Below are 14,283 nucleotides of genomic sequence, written 5' to 3' on the forward strand. Positions count from 1 at the left end.
AACCTAGCACCCAGCACTAGCCAGTCAACCAGACCATGGCACTAAGTGCCTCAGCCAGGCTTTGCTTGAACACCTTCAGGGATGGTGACTCCACCACCTCCCTGGGCAGCCCATTCCAATGCCAATCACTCTCTCTGCCAACAACTTCCTCCTAACATCCAGCTTATACTTCCCCCAGCACAACCTGAGACTGTGTCCCCTTGTTCCTTTTGTTAAAACATGAGGACAAAGTAATCTTTGGAGTGCAGCAGGTAGGCAAACTGGGAAAACACTTGGGAAGGCAAAATGCATTAAAAAAAGGACAGGAGTTACAGAAGAAAAGAGCAAATCATTCAATAACAGAGGAAAACTGGGAATGTACTAACAACCCCCTCCATAAACACAAATGAGGAACAGGGAAACTCCCCTGACAGCAGCAGCAATGAAATACTACAACAGCTTGTTGAAATCTCACAGATCAACCTGAAAAGGTCACACATGGCAAGAGAAGTTTATTTGATTCTTGCTTCTCAATTCAGTAGTTCAGGAGCATCTCTGAAGCGTGAAGGCAGCCCTTGAGCCTTGCAACAGCCACGAGCACACTATCAGGCAGAAGTCACAAGCACCTCTACCTTTCTGACACCTCTGAGGAGAGAAACAGAACCCCAATCCCCCCTTCACCTCGGGTAGTGATGTGAGTCAGTGACTTGGACATCCCAGCAGCCTTGATGCACAAGTATCATCCACACTGGAATAGGCTGCCCAGGGAAATGATGGAATCACCACCCTTGGAGGTGTTCAAGAGAGTTGTGGACATGATTTAATGGACGTGGTGGTCTTCATTTGAACTCAGTCTACACAGTCTCTTCCAACCAAAATAATTCCATCACTCTATGTGCTGGGATGAAGCCTGCCACAGGAGAGACCACTGCTGGCTTTACACAAAGCAAGGTCAAGATCCATTAGAGTTACTAAATGTATTACAGCACTTAGTAGGTGCTGGTTTTATCATTTTCAGATCAGCAGACTGCTTTTTTGGAAGGTATGGAGGAAGAATCAATCAGCCAAATTAATTTGGCTCAGATGTTCCCAGACCATGGCTCAGGTTCCACGTCTGAGAAACACCCAAGGAGCATGCATAGCTTTATTAGGATGTAAAGCTACAGCTCAACTAATCTGTAATCACAGCACCAGCCAGTGGCCCAAAACACCATGCTCTGTCATTTGTGCCTCCTATCACAGCTCTCAGGCAGTAAAAAAACTCAGGATGCTCAGAATATTCCAACTTTAACATTCAAGAAACAAAGCTCCACGTAGAAATCAACTGACACTTACATGAGCAGTTTGGGAAAGGGAAGAGAGTCTTCTCACAGAGCACATACTGAATGCAGAATTCCTCATCCACACAAGTGAGATACAGCTTTACATCCTTAGAAAGATACTTGCTGGTTTTCTCTCATCCTTCTCCAACTGATTTGTATTTGGCTTATCTGCCAGTCCCTCAAATGCAGTCGTGTCTAGCAATGTTCCTGTTAAATTATGAGCTGGCATCTGATTAATTCTGAGTCTTAGGATAACGAATTACAGAATGAGCTCTTTATGGTTAAAGCAGAATGTTCTGCCTCCTTAGATACAGTGACTTCCTTAAGATACACTGCAGACTTTCAGGGCTGCTGACAACCAACCCCTCCTTCTCAAACAGAAAAGGGTAGTACTTGCATTGTAATGGTCCTAATTGAGACTTTCCCCTATGCTTTCGAGGTCAAAAAGCAGCACTTCTCCCAAAGATTTCAGACAAGTTGTGAGACATAAATGTTCCCATTGCAGCCCAGAGGGGCAAGCACAGCCTGGGCTGCAGCAGGAGGAGTGGGGCCAACAGGTCAAAGGAGGTGATTCTCCCCCCTTGCTGTGCTCTGCTGAGACCCCACCTGGAGTACTGCATCCAGCTCTGGAGCCCCCATTACAAGAGGGATGTGGACTTGCTGGAGTGTGTCCAGAGAAGGGCCACTGGGATGCTCAGAGGCTGCAGCAACTCTGCTGTGAGCACAGACTGAAGGAGTTGGGGCTGTTCAGCCTGCAGAAGAGGCTCCCAGGTGACCTTCTTGTGGCCTTCCAGGATCTGAAGGGGGCTACAAAAAAGCTGGGGAGGAACTTTGCAGGCTCTCAGGGAGTAACATGACTGGGAGGAATGGAGCAAAGCTGCAGATGGGTAGGTTCAGTCTGGAGGTGAGGAGGAAGTTGTTGAGCATGAGAGTGGTGAAAGCCTGGAATGGGTTGCCCAGGGAGGTGGTTGAGGCCCCATGGCTGGAGGTGTTTCAGGCCAGGTTGGATGGGGCTGTGGGCAGCCTGCTCTAGGGTAGAGTGTTCCTGCCCATGGCAGGGGGCTTGGACCTGGCTGATCCTTGTGGTCCCTTCCAATCCTGACTGATTCTGATTCCATTCCAAGTTTCAAATATTACATATTGTAGACATGTAGAAATGACCTCTCTGGAGGAAGAAACAAAGAACAAATTATTCCTCTACTTTCATAGGAGGCATTTACTGTTCCCAGTACCAGGAGATACTTCACACAGCACTATAACATATCCTTACAGATGGCACTCTCAAGTGATGGGAGACTGGGAAAGGAAGAGTGAGAATGACTGGGAAAGGAAAAGAGTGACAATTATTCAGGGAGGTGGTGGAGATGCAACCCCTGAGGTGTTCAAGAAGTGTGCAGATGTGGAACTTCAGGATATAATTTAGTGGTCATGGAAGCTTTTTCACCATTAATGATTCCATGAATAACAAACATCAGGTGTTAGCTGTTCTTATTTCTAGAAGCCATCAGGCTGTACAAGAACTTTAAATGAAGCAACCAATCCCTAAACAAGCTAGGAACAGGCTCTCAGTTGTGATTTTTAATGTAGCAAAACTGATCATTTCAGGGTTTATTTGACTTAGCTCTCATTTGTTTCAGATTATAAAGATGCCCAGTGAGCTCATTCCACTGTAAACACTCAAGTGGTAAGTGTTCAAATTGAGAAGAAAATGCTCTCAAACAGCACAGATCTTTATTTGCTTTCAAAAGTTCAGATGGTTCCAAAAATCCCAAGCATATACAGCTTCTCTTCATGGGTAGGGCACTGAGAACTCTGCTACCCAAATGCTCAAAATTCTGCTGTTCTGGAGTTGCTTTAGAAATGCAAGGAAAGCCAAGTGCAGGTGCTAAGGCAATTGAGTACCTATTCACCACCTTGCCAGGGCTTAGGGCTAGGAGGATGATTAGGGGACTGGAGGGTATGGCTGATGAGGAGAGGCTGAGGGCCATGGGGCTGCTTAGTCTGGAGAAGAGAAGACTGAGAGGGGATTGGATAAATGTTTCTAAGTATCTGAAGGCTGCAAGGAGCTGGGGGACAGGCTCTGCTCACTGCTCTCTGGGATAGGACAAGCAGCAATGGGTGTAAGTTGCAGCACAGGAGGTTCTGCCTCAACACAAGGGGGAAACTTCTTCACTGTAAGGGTCACAGAACACAGGAACAGGTTCCCCAGAGAGGTTGTGGGGTCTCCTTCTCTGGAGCCTTTCAAGGCCTGTCTGGATGTGTTCCTGTGTGATCTGTGTTAGATAGGATTGTCCTGCTCTGGCCAAAGGGGGTTGGACTGGATGACCTCCTTGGGTCCCTTCCAACCCCTAACATCCTGCGATCCTGTGATGCCACCTCTGCAACACAGCAGTAGAAGCTTACATCCATTAGCTTCCCATGTGCTGCACTCCACACATAAGTCTAATTGAATCACAGAACCCAAAGTGTGGAAAAGGCCTCCAAGTCCAACATTCTACCCAACACCTTCACAACACGTGTCCCAAGAACCAAATCTTCTTCCTTTTTCAACACCTCCAAGGATGGTGATCCCACCAACTCCCTGAGCAGCCTGTCCCAATGCCTCACTACTCTCAGTCAGGCAATCCTTCCTTGCTGTCTACAACTACCTGAGGGGAGGTTGTGGCCAGGAGGAGGTTGCTCTCTTCTCTCAGGTGGCCAGCACCAGAACAAGAGGACACAGCCTCAAGCTGTGCCAGGGGAAATTTAGGCTGGAGGTGAGGAGAAAGTTCTTCCCTGAGAGAGTCATTGGACACTGGAATGGGCTGCCCGGGGAGGTGGTGGAGTCGCCGTCCCTGGAGCTGTTCAAGGCAGGATTGGACGTGGCACTTGGTGCCATGGTCTGGCCTTGAGCTCTGTGGTAAAGGGTTGGACTTGATGATCTGTGAGGTCTCTTCCAGCCCTGATGATACTGTGATACTGTAATATCTAAACACCCTCCTGGTGCAGTTTTGAGGCTATTATCTCTTGAGCTGCTGTTAGTTATCTGGGAGAAGAGGCCAGTTTGTTTTCTCTGAACCAAAGCAGAACGACGACAGCTATGAAATGCTCCTCTTCACAAGATTTATGGTGTGACAACAGTCAGAATCATGTCCAATCTTCATCAATACTCAATTTTGGATACTCCAGTGCTAAAACACTAACCAAATGATTCGGTTATAATAGCAAATTGTTATAAACATTTCGTTACCAATTTGTTGTCGCCACAAATTTAGGAGGAGCTCTGACTTACTGCAGGATTTTTCACACTTTCATCTCCATTATGGCATTATTTGTGTCTGTGACAACAACTGTTAGGGAAAAACAACATACACTCATCATATTTGTTTGTTAATTTAAAAAGAAAAAATAAAATTAATTTAAACAAATCTGGTAGAGAGTAGCTGAAGATGAGGCAGCAGTGTGCCCAGGAGGCCAACGGAGCCAATGGCATCCTGGCCTGCATCAGGAGCAGTGTGGCCAGCAGGACAAGGGAGGTTATTCTGCCCCTGTACTCAGCACTGATCAGGCCACACCTTGAGTGCTGTGTCCAGTTCTGGGCCCCTCAATTCAAGAGAGATGTTGAGGTGCTGGAAGGTGTCCAGAGAAGGGCAACAAAGCTGCTGAGGGGCCTGGAATACAAACCCTATGAGGAGAGGCTGAGGGAGCTGGGGGTTGCAGCCTGGAGAAGAGGAGGCTCAGGGCAGAGCTCATTGCTGTCTACAACTACCTGAAGGGAGGCTGTAGCCAGGTGGGGTTGGTCTCTTCTCCCAGGCAACCAGCAACAGAACAAGGGGACACAGTCTGAAGTTGTGCTGGGAGAGGTCTAGGCTGGATGTTAGGAAGAAGTTGTTGGCAGAGAGAGTGATTGGCATTGGAATGGGCTGCCCAGGGAGGTGGTGGAGGCACCGTGTCTGGAGGTGTTGAAGCAAAGCCTGGCTGAGGCACTTAGTGCCATGGTCTGGTTGACTGGCTAGGGCTGGGTGCTAGGTTGGCCTGGATGATCTTGGAGGTCTCTTCCAACCTGGTTGATTCTATGATATCCTGAATACCTTTTCGGTGCAGAAGTTTCATTTCATAGAATCAGTTGTTGTTGTTGTTGGAAAAGACCTCCAAGATCTGTGAGTCCATCCAAGTAAGACCACCATGGCCAGTAAACCATGTCCCAAAGTGCTATGGCCACACATCTATTGAACACCTCCAGGACAGTGAGTCTACCACCTCCCTGTGTAGCCTGTTCCAGTGCTTGACCACTCTTGCAGGAAAAACATTTCTCCTAATATCCAACCTAAACCTCTCCTGTCACAATTCAGGCCATTTCCTATCATTCTATCACCTGATCACAGTATCATCAGGGTTGGAAGAGACCTCACAGATCATCAAGTCCAACCCTTCACCACAGAGCTCAAGGCCAGACCATGGCACCAAGTGCCACGTCCAATCCTGCCTTGAACAGCCCCAGGGACGGCGACTCCACCACCTCCCCGGGCAGCCCATTCCAGTGTCCAATGACTCTCTCAGGGAAGAACTTTCTCCTCACCTCAAGCCTAAATTTCCCCTGGCATAGCTTGAGGCTGTGTCCTCTTGTTCTGGTGCTGGCCACCTGAGAGAAGAGAGCAACCTCCTCCTGGCCACAACCTCCCCTCAGGTAGTTGTAGACAGCAATAAGGTCACCCCTGAGCCTCCTCTTCTTCATGATACTATGGAGAAGAGAAAAAAAACCATCATCTGAAAAGAAGTTACAATCAAAACACCCAAGCAGGTTCTCATTTTTGCAGCTGTCTGCAAAAATACTCTAGAGAAGCAAAGAACTACAACATTTGGCATCTGAATTGGTTCAAAGAGGTAATTCATTGAGCCCACAAACGTTTTTAAAGGAAACAACAAAGAAAATCTTTGCATAGTAAACATGTTCTACAGCTCACAGTGGAGTTCACAAGCTGGCCAGAAACATCTATCCCATAGTGGTTAGCATATATTCTCATTAGGTGATACCCCTCTGTAGTTCTGAAATACAAATAAAGCCTTTGCTGCATCATTCAGCCTTCCAAAACCTCCAGAAGAACCTCGTTTGGCCTAAATTTAAGTTACATAACCTCTGCTTCTTTCAACAGGAGCTATACAAGTGTAAATGAAGACAGCTTTTGGTCCTGACACAGATACTTAATTGAATCCTGAATGAACTAGCACACAACTGTCTTCTTACATACAGCTGCCTCCATCCAGCAACTGTCAGGGGGAAAAAATGACTTTTTTTGCTGTAAGTAACTATAATTTTTGCATGTACACTAGATGTGAACTTATAAACATCATTTCTAATGCTCCAGAGCAAATGAGAAAGAATTACTCATCAGCTTCTCACCCAGACTTCAACCTTAGACTGTTCACCTCCTCAATATCCAAAGCCCAGAAAACTGCCACCTTCCACCACTGTTCCTGACAATGGAGCATGTAAAACAGAAACCAAGCCCCAAACCTTCATTCAAGTCAGATTAAGATTTATGCTGGGAATTGGAGTAAATTACTGGATAAAGCTTCAGAAGTCTGTTACAATTCCCAGAGTAATCATAACATTAATGATATACAAACTATGCCAAGCCAAAAATACATGCAACAAAAATGTAAGTGCCAGCATGCAACCTAAGAAAAGCCATTTCAAGCATTTCACTACATTTTAGCTATCTAGATAGGAATTACAGGGGGAGGGAGGATTTCCAGTTCCCTAGATTTTAACTATCTAGATAGGAATTACAGGAGCAAGGGGAAGGAGGATTTCCAGTTCCCCAGATTTTAGCTATCTAGATAGGAATTACAGGGGGAGGGAGGATTTCCATTTCCCTTGATTTTAACTATCTAGATAGGAATTACAGGGGGAGGGAGGATTTCCAGTTCCCTAGATTTTAGCTATCTAGATAGGAATTACAGCTGGAGGAGAAGGGAGGATTTCCAGTTCCCCAGATTTTAACTATCTAGATAGGAATTACAGGGGGAGGGGGAGGGAGGATTTCCAGTTCCCTTGATTTTAGCTATCTAGATAGGAATTACAGGAGGAGAGGGAGGGAGGATTTCCAGTTCCCTAGATTTTAGCTATCTAGATAGGAATTACAGGAGGAGAGGGAGGGAGGATTTCCAGTTCCCTTGATTTTAACTATCTAGATAGGAATTACAGGAGGAGGGGGAGGGAGGATTTCCAGTTCCCTAGATTTTAACTAGATAGGAATTACAGGAGGAGGGGGAGGGAGGATTTCCAGTTCCCTTGATTTTAGCTATCTAGATAGGAATTACAGGAGGAGAGGGAGGGAGGATTTCCAGTTCCCTAGATTTTAACTATCTAGATAGGAATTACAGCTGGAGGGGGAGGGAGGATTTCCAGTTCCCTAGATTTTAGCTATCCAGATAGGAATTACAGGGGGAGGGGGAGGGAGGATTTCCAGTTCCCTAGATTTTAGCTATCTAGATAGGAATTACAGCTGGAGGGGGAGGGAGGATTTCCAGTTCCCTAGATTTTAGCTATCTAGATAGGAATTACAGCTGGAGGGGGAGGGAGGATTTCCAGTTCCCTAGATTTTAACTATCTAGATAGGAACTACAGGTGGAGGATTTACAGTTCCATAGATTTTAGCTATCTAGATAGGAATTACACCTGGAGGAGGAGGGAGGACTTCCAGTTCCTTAGATTTTAACTAGATAGGAATTACAGGTGGAAGGGGAGGGAGGATTTCCAGTTCCCTAGATTTTAACTATCTAGATAGGAATTACAGGTGGAAGGGGAGGGAGGATTTCCAGTTCCCTAGATTTTAACTATCTAGATAGGAATTACAGGTGGAGGATTTCCAGTTCCCTAAATTTTAGCTATCTAGATAGGAATTACAGGTGGAGGATTTCCAGTTCCCTAGATTTTAGCTATCTAGATAGGAATTACAGAGGGAGGGGGAGGGAGGATTTCCAGTTCCTTAGATTTTAACTAGATAGGAATTACGGGGGGAGGGGGAGGGAGGATTTCCAGGTCCCTACATTTTAGCTATCTAGATAGGAATTACAGGAGGAGGGGGAGGGAGGATTTCCAGTTCCCTAGAGTTGAACTATACAGGTAGGCATTACAGATGGGGGGGATTTCCAGGTAATAGATAGGCATTTTAGATCAGGGGGGAGAATTTCCAGGCAATAAATACACTGAAAACCTCAAGTGTCAAATAAAATACTCCTACTGAAGTCATCCTATAGGCAGTGTTGCCACCACGACCATCTTCTGAGGTCACCATCTTTTCTCTGGTTTAGTTTTACAACTCTGATAACAAGGAGATAGGGGAAAGGCATGTGGAAGAGTCAAGTGATACTACTAGGTGATAAAAATCTACTGTCTTTGCTCCTGACATGCAAGGGCTCTGTGAACTTAAAGACTTAGTGCTAGCATTTATTTCAGCACTACTTATATTGTGCCTGAAAATTTAGTACTGCTCTGCCTCATAGGATTTCTACTTTTGTTTTCTGCTATTTGCTCTACACACAGCTACCTAGGTATAGTTAAAGGAGAAAGGCAGCAAAACTATACTGACCCATACTATGAGTAACAAAGAGCAGGACAGTGACCTGAAGCAGTATCTTGCATAATGTACAGCAGCTGTACGAGTCTCAAGCTCTTCCCTCCAGTCATAAGAATTATGCAACATGCACAGCCTCTGTGCTATGCACACAAAGAACACTTGCAGAGAAACAGCTGCACAAAAACACTACAGAAGTGCAAGAGAAATCACTCAAGTATCCTGTCTAAATGTTTAGAAAGGTCTTTGCTTACTCGTGCAGACAGTATCACAGTATCACCGAGGTTGGAAGAGACCTCACAGATCATCAAGTCCAACCCTTTACCACAGAGCTCAAGGCCAGACCATGGCACCAAGTGCCACGTCCAGTCCTGCCTTGAACAGCTCCAGGGACGGCGACTCCACCACCTCCCCGGGCAGCCCATTCCAGTGTCCAATGACTCTCTCAGGGAAGAACTTTCTCCTCACCTCCAGCCTAAATCTCCCCTGGCATAGCTTGAGGCTGTATCCTCTTGTTCTGGTGCTGGCCACCTGAGAGAAGAGAGCAACCTCCTCCTGGCCACAACCACCCCCCAGGTAGTTGTAGACAGCAATAAGGTCTCCCCTGAGCCTCCTCTTCTCCAGGCTAACCAATCCCAGCTCCCTCAGCCTCTCCTCGTAGGGCTGTGCTCAAGGCCTCTCCCCAGCCTCGTTGCCCTTCTCTGGACATGCTCAAGCATCTCAATGTCCCTTCTAAACTGGGGGGCCCAGAACTGAACACAGTACTCAAGGTGTGGTCTAAGCAGTGCAGAGTACAGGGGCAGAATGACCTCCCTGCTCCTGCTGGCCACACCATTCCTGATGCAGGCCAGGATGCCACTGGCTCTCTTGGCCACCTGGGCACACTGCTGGCTCATGTTCAGGTGGGTATCAATCAGCACCCCCAGATCCCTCTCTGTCTGGCTGCTCTCCAGCCACTCCCACCCCAGCCTGTATCTCTGCATGGGGTTGCTGTGGCCAAAGTGCAGCACCCTGCACTTGGAGCTATTGAACACCATCCCCTTGGACTCTGCCCATCTGTCCAGGCAGTCAAGGTCCTGCTGCAGAGCCCTTCTGCCCTCCAACACAGACGCATCTGCCCCCAGCTAGGTGTCATCTGCAAACTTGCTGATGACTGACTCCATGCCCTCATCCAGATCATCTATGAAGATGTTAAAGAGGATGGGGCCTTTATTGCTAAGAGGAATACACTGGAAGGTGCTCTTTGGATAGGCTAAAACTACATCATCTGCATATCTGCTTGACCCACACTGAAGAAAGCAAACAATGCCCTCTCTGGCCTCAAAGTTACACAAGTGACATGATTGCTCCTCCTTTTCAGTAGGCTTTCAAAGAGACATATATCCACTGCACTGTACTACATCCCATAAACCAGATTGCTTAACAGAAGAACGACTCTCAAAGGAGGCAACTGAACTTCTGAACTGACTTCACATCAATCCCTACCACCCCAAACGTTAAAGAAGTTAAAGGCAGTGAATTTCTTGGCATTGTTGCTACAGGAAGTTCTGGAGGGAGATAAAAATCAGCAAGCTAAAAAGGGGTTGAGTTTGAAAGAAGTCAGAAATAACAGGTTCTTAAAAAAGGAATCCACAGGTACCCTCCAAAAATACCTCAAAACCAACAGTGGATTCCAGGGTGCTGGCAGAGAAGGAAGAAAAGAGAGCTAAGTGCTGCAGATAGTTTCTCACCAGTAGATTTCTCCTATTGCTCCTCTCCAGGACACAGCATGGGTCTAGGTGATCCACTGCTCTGCCCCAAAATGATGCTTCTCTCATTTTCAATGCCACTCTGTTATTCAAACCTCCCCAGTTCACACAAAACCTAACTCCTTCCACAGGCAGGGAAATCTAAACCTCCAAAATTTATCTTGTTATACATCCTGTTTTCCTTCCCTTGTCATCAAGGGAGTTAAATCTAAGCTAGGAAGCAAAGTTTTATAGATTAAGAGTCATTTTCTATTGTTTTAGTCAGAAGGAAGTTCCAGTTTGTTTAAACAGCCACACTGTCCAGAAATCAACAGAGGGGAACTCGTTGCAAGCCTGTTTTCTTTCAATCTGACCTTAACTTTAGATATAACAGCTGACCTTAACTTTAGATCTAACAGCTTTCAAATGCATTTGCATGATTTCCTAACCTACTGCTACACTGCTTTGGATATATTCTTATCTACTATTTCCTAACAAACCAATCAACCTAAATGAAGTCCCTAAAAACCCTGCTCTCTGGTTATCAGGTGCAATCAGACAAGCACCCTTAGCATGGCATCAGAGATAAGACACTTAAAAAGATAACACATTTGGGAAGGACAATGTAGACTGATTGAATTTGAGACAAGGAGCAGATCTGGGCACTCCATGATGAATCTGAAGAGTTGAGTAGCTCAGTTTTACACTGAGGAGAAAAAAAAACCACAAGTGATGATGATCTCTACTGCAACAGCAAAGCAGCAGGCATATGTGGGTTAGTGATGCTGTTGTATTTACAGGCTAGATGTGTGCAGCCTTGTCCTCATTACTATCACACACACACAAACACACAGCATTTCATCTCCCACGGTAAGGAATTCTCCAGGAGACTCCAAGCAGACCTGGAAAGCTGGACCCAGTGAGCTTTGTAGTCTTCTAGAGGTGTACTGCCTGCAGTCTTCTTAAGGAGTCAAAAGCCAAACCAATCACATCAGCTGTGGACTCCCACATCTCAGCTCCCCCACAACTACTAAGAGGATGGGAGCTCTGCCAATATCATCAGGCTATGAGAGTTGGGGCTCTTCAGTCTGGAGAAGAGAAGGCTTTGAGAAGACCTTATAGTGGCCTTCCAGTATCTGAAGGAGGCTACAGGAAAGCTGGGGAGGGACTATTGACAAGGTCTTGTAATGACAGGATGAGGGGGAATGGGTTTGAACTGGCAGAGGGGAGATTCAACCTAGATGTTAGGAAAGGTCTTTTCCAGTGAGGGTGATGAGACACTGGCACAGGTTGCCCAGGGAGGCTGTGGCTGCTTCCTCCCTGGAGGTGTTCAAGGCCAGGTTGGATGAGACCTTGAGCAACCTGCTCTAGTGGGAGGTGTCCCTGCCTATGGCAGGGGGTTGGAGCTGGATGATCCTTGAGGTCCTTTCTAACTCAGACCATTCTATGATTTTATGAAGAAAAATACAAAGTGCAGAATTTTGTAACACAGATTTTCACTCTTAAAAAACCAGTTACCCTAGCCAAAGCCTAATGTGATGGACATAGCTAAAGTAAGTGGTTTTCAGTGAATTTAGAATGTACTCATGATGTCTTCTTCCCTGGAAATAGTCAGTGAGATTCAACAGGACTCTGGGCAACCTGCTCTATTTCAGGATGCCATAGGAGTCATAGGATCACAGTATCACAGTATTATTAGGATTGGAAGAGACCTCACAGATCATCAAGTCCAACCCTTTACCACAGAGCTCAAGGCCAGACCATGGCACCAAGTGCCACGTCCAGTCCTGCCTTGAACAGCTCCAGGGACGGCGACTCCACCACCTCCCCGGGCAGCCCATTCCAGTGTCCAATGACTCTCTCAGGGAAGAACTTTCTCCTCACCTCCAGCCTAAATTTCCCCTGGCACAGCCTGAGGCTGTGTCCTCTTGTTCTGGTGCTGGCCACCTGAGAGAAGAGAGCAACCTCCTCCTGGCCACAACCACCTTTAAGATCATCAAGTCCAACCATTGTCTAACTCTAAACTATGGCCCTGAGCACCACATCTCTGCAGCTGTCAAGCACCTCCAGGGACAGGGATTCAGCCACCTCCCTGAGGAGTCTGTTCAAGTGTTTGAGAATCCTTTCAGAGAAGAACTTTCATCTAACATCCAACCAAAACTTCCCCTGATGCCACTTGAAGACATCTTCTCTTGTACTATTACTCGTTCCTAGGGAGAAGAGGTCAACACTCACCTGGCTCCCAGCTCCTTTCATGTAGCTGTAGAGAGCCAGAAGGCCTCCTTCCAGTTTCCTTTTCTTCAGGCTAACCATCCCCAGTTCCCTCACCAGACCTGTTTTCTAGGTGGCTTCACTGCCCTTCTCTAAATCTGATCCAGGACCTCAGTGTCCTTCTTGAAGTGAGGAACAAAATCCAAACACAGTACTTAGCTTGCCTGGGCTGCAGATGTGGTAACAACACTGTGACATGATTTGAGGAGATACAGTGACATGAATTTGAATATGACAGCATGTAAAGCTTGCTTTCAGGGCTTCATGGAAGGACCAACCCACTTCAAGAGTATAGTTTCTTGTTTTATGGGAAATTTTAGCAAGAGGACAAGGACAACTGGACTGGCTCCAAACTTATTACTGCTGGACAGAACTGCCTTTCCTGCTAACTGTGAGGAGAGGCTTGGACCAGATGACCTTTAGAGGTCCCTTCCAGCCCAGCCCATTGCATGATTCTATCACCTTTAACTACTCAAGCCAGATACAGCAGTGCAGCAGGTTTGGCTAGACAATGTCATTGTTTAGCCTGCAGAAGAGGAGGCTCAGGGCTGACCTCGTTGCTGTCTACAACTACCTGAAGGGAGGCTGTAGCCAGGTGGAGGTGGCCTCTTCTCCCAGGCACCCAGCAAGAGAACAAGGGGACACAGTCTCAAGTTGTGCCAGGGGAGGTCTAGGCTGGATGTTAGGAGGAAATTGTTGGCAGAAAGAGTGACTGGCATTGGAATGGGCTGCCCAGGAAGGTGGTGGAGTCTCTGTCGCTGGAGGTGTTCAAGGAGAAGACTGGCTGAGGCACTTAGTGCCATGGTCTGGTTGACTGGCTAGGGCTGGGTGCTAGGTTGGCCTGGATGATCTTGGAGGTCTCTTCCAACCTGGTTGATTCTATGAAAACGGAAAAACAACTCTTGCTTCAGCTGGAGAGCTAACAATAGATGCAGTGCATTCCACAGATGCAACAGAGCTGCAAATAATCCCAGCATTTTTCACCAGTCACACAGAGTGGGCAGGCTCTCACTGAAGTTGCCTCCAAATGGGGAAATACTAGAGCAAGTCTTGGGGTTTCTGTGCCTGCAGACACTTGAAATGGCATTTTAATAACTTAGAATCTCTGAAGATGAGCTTAAGCCAAGAGATAAAGTTGTTTGAGGTGACCAAGCTTTGTCTAAACTGCAGAACAAGACATTCTCAAGCAAGGATCACAAAACCTCCTGGTTTAGGCAAGAACCTGTTTGGCAAACAAGATATTAAAAAACACTTTCAGAAATGCAAGCTAAATTTAGGGTTGATAGCTCAGCTGAAGTTCAGCCAGTTAATGCCAAGCACAGGGCAAAACAAATCAAAACAAAGAAAGATCTTTCTGAGACTAAACCAGCCATCAGAAAAATGCTTTCAGTTAGGGAAAGGAAACATCAAGTTCATTAATAACAC

The 14,283-nt window shown here is 46.4% G+C and overlaps 1 protein-coding gene across 5 annotated transcripts in view; it reads right to left on the reverse strand.

The window, feature by feature from the left end:
• The window catches only part of ENAH (ENAH actin regulator), a 151,357-nt gene that overhangs the window by 110,183 nt on the left and 26,891 nt on the right, over nucleotides 1–14,283 (reverse strand). The window contains exon 1 of one of the 5 annotated variants that reach the window (XM_064164593.1): nucleotides 10,591–10,666. The exons of the other annotated variants lie outside the window; for them this stretch is intronic. The gene's annotated coding sequence lies outside the window, so the exon portion shown is untranslated. Of the gene's footprint in view, nucleotides 1–10,590; nucleotides 10,667–14,283 lie in introns of those variants that run through there. 5 annotated transcript variants of the gene reach the window in all.

This window comes from Pogoniulus pusillus, chromosome 25, assembly GCF_015220805.1.
Source record: "Pogoniulus pusillus isolate bPogPus1 chromosome 25, bPogPus1.pri, whole genome shotgun sequence".
Classification (NCBI taxonomy): domain Eukaryota; kingdom Metazoa; phylum Chordata; class Aves; order Piciformes; family Lybiidae; genus Pogoniulus; species Pogoniulus pusillus.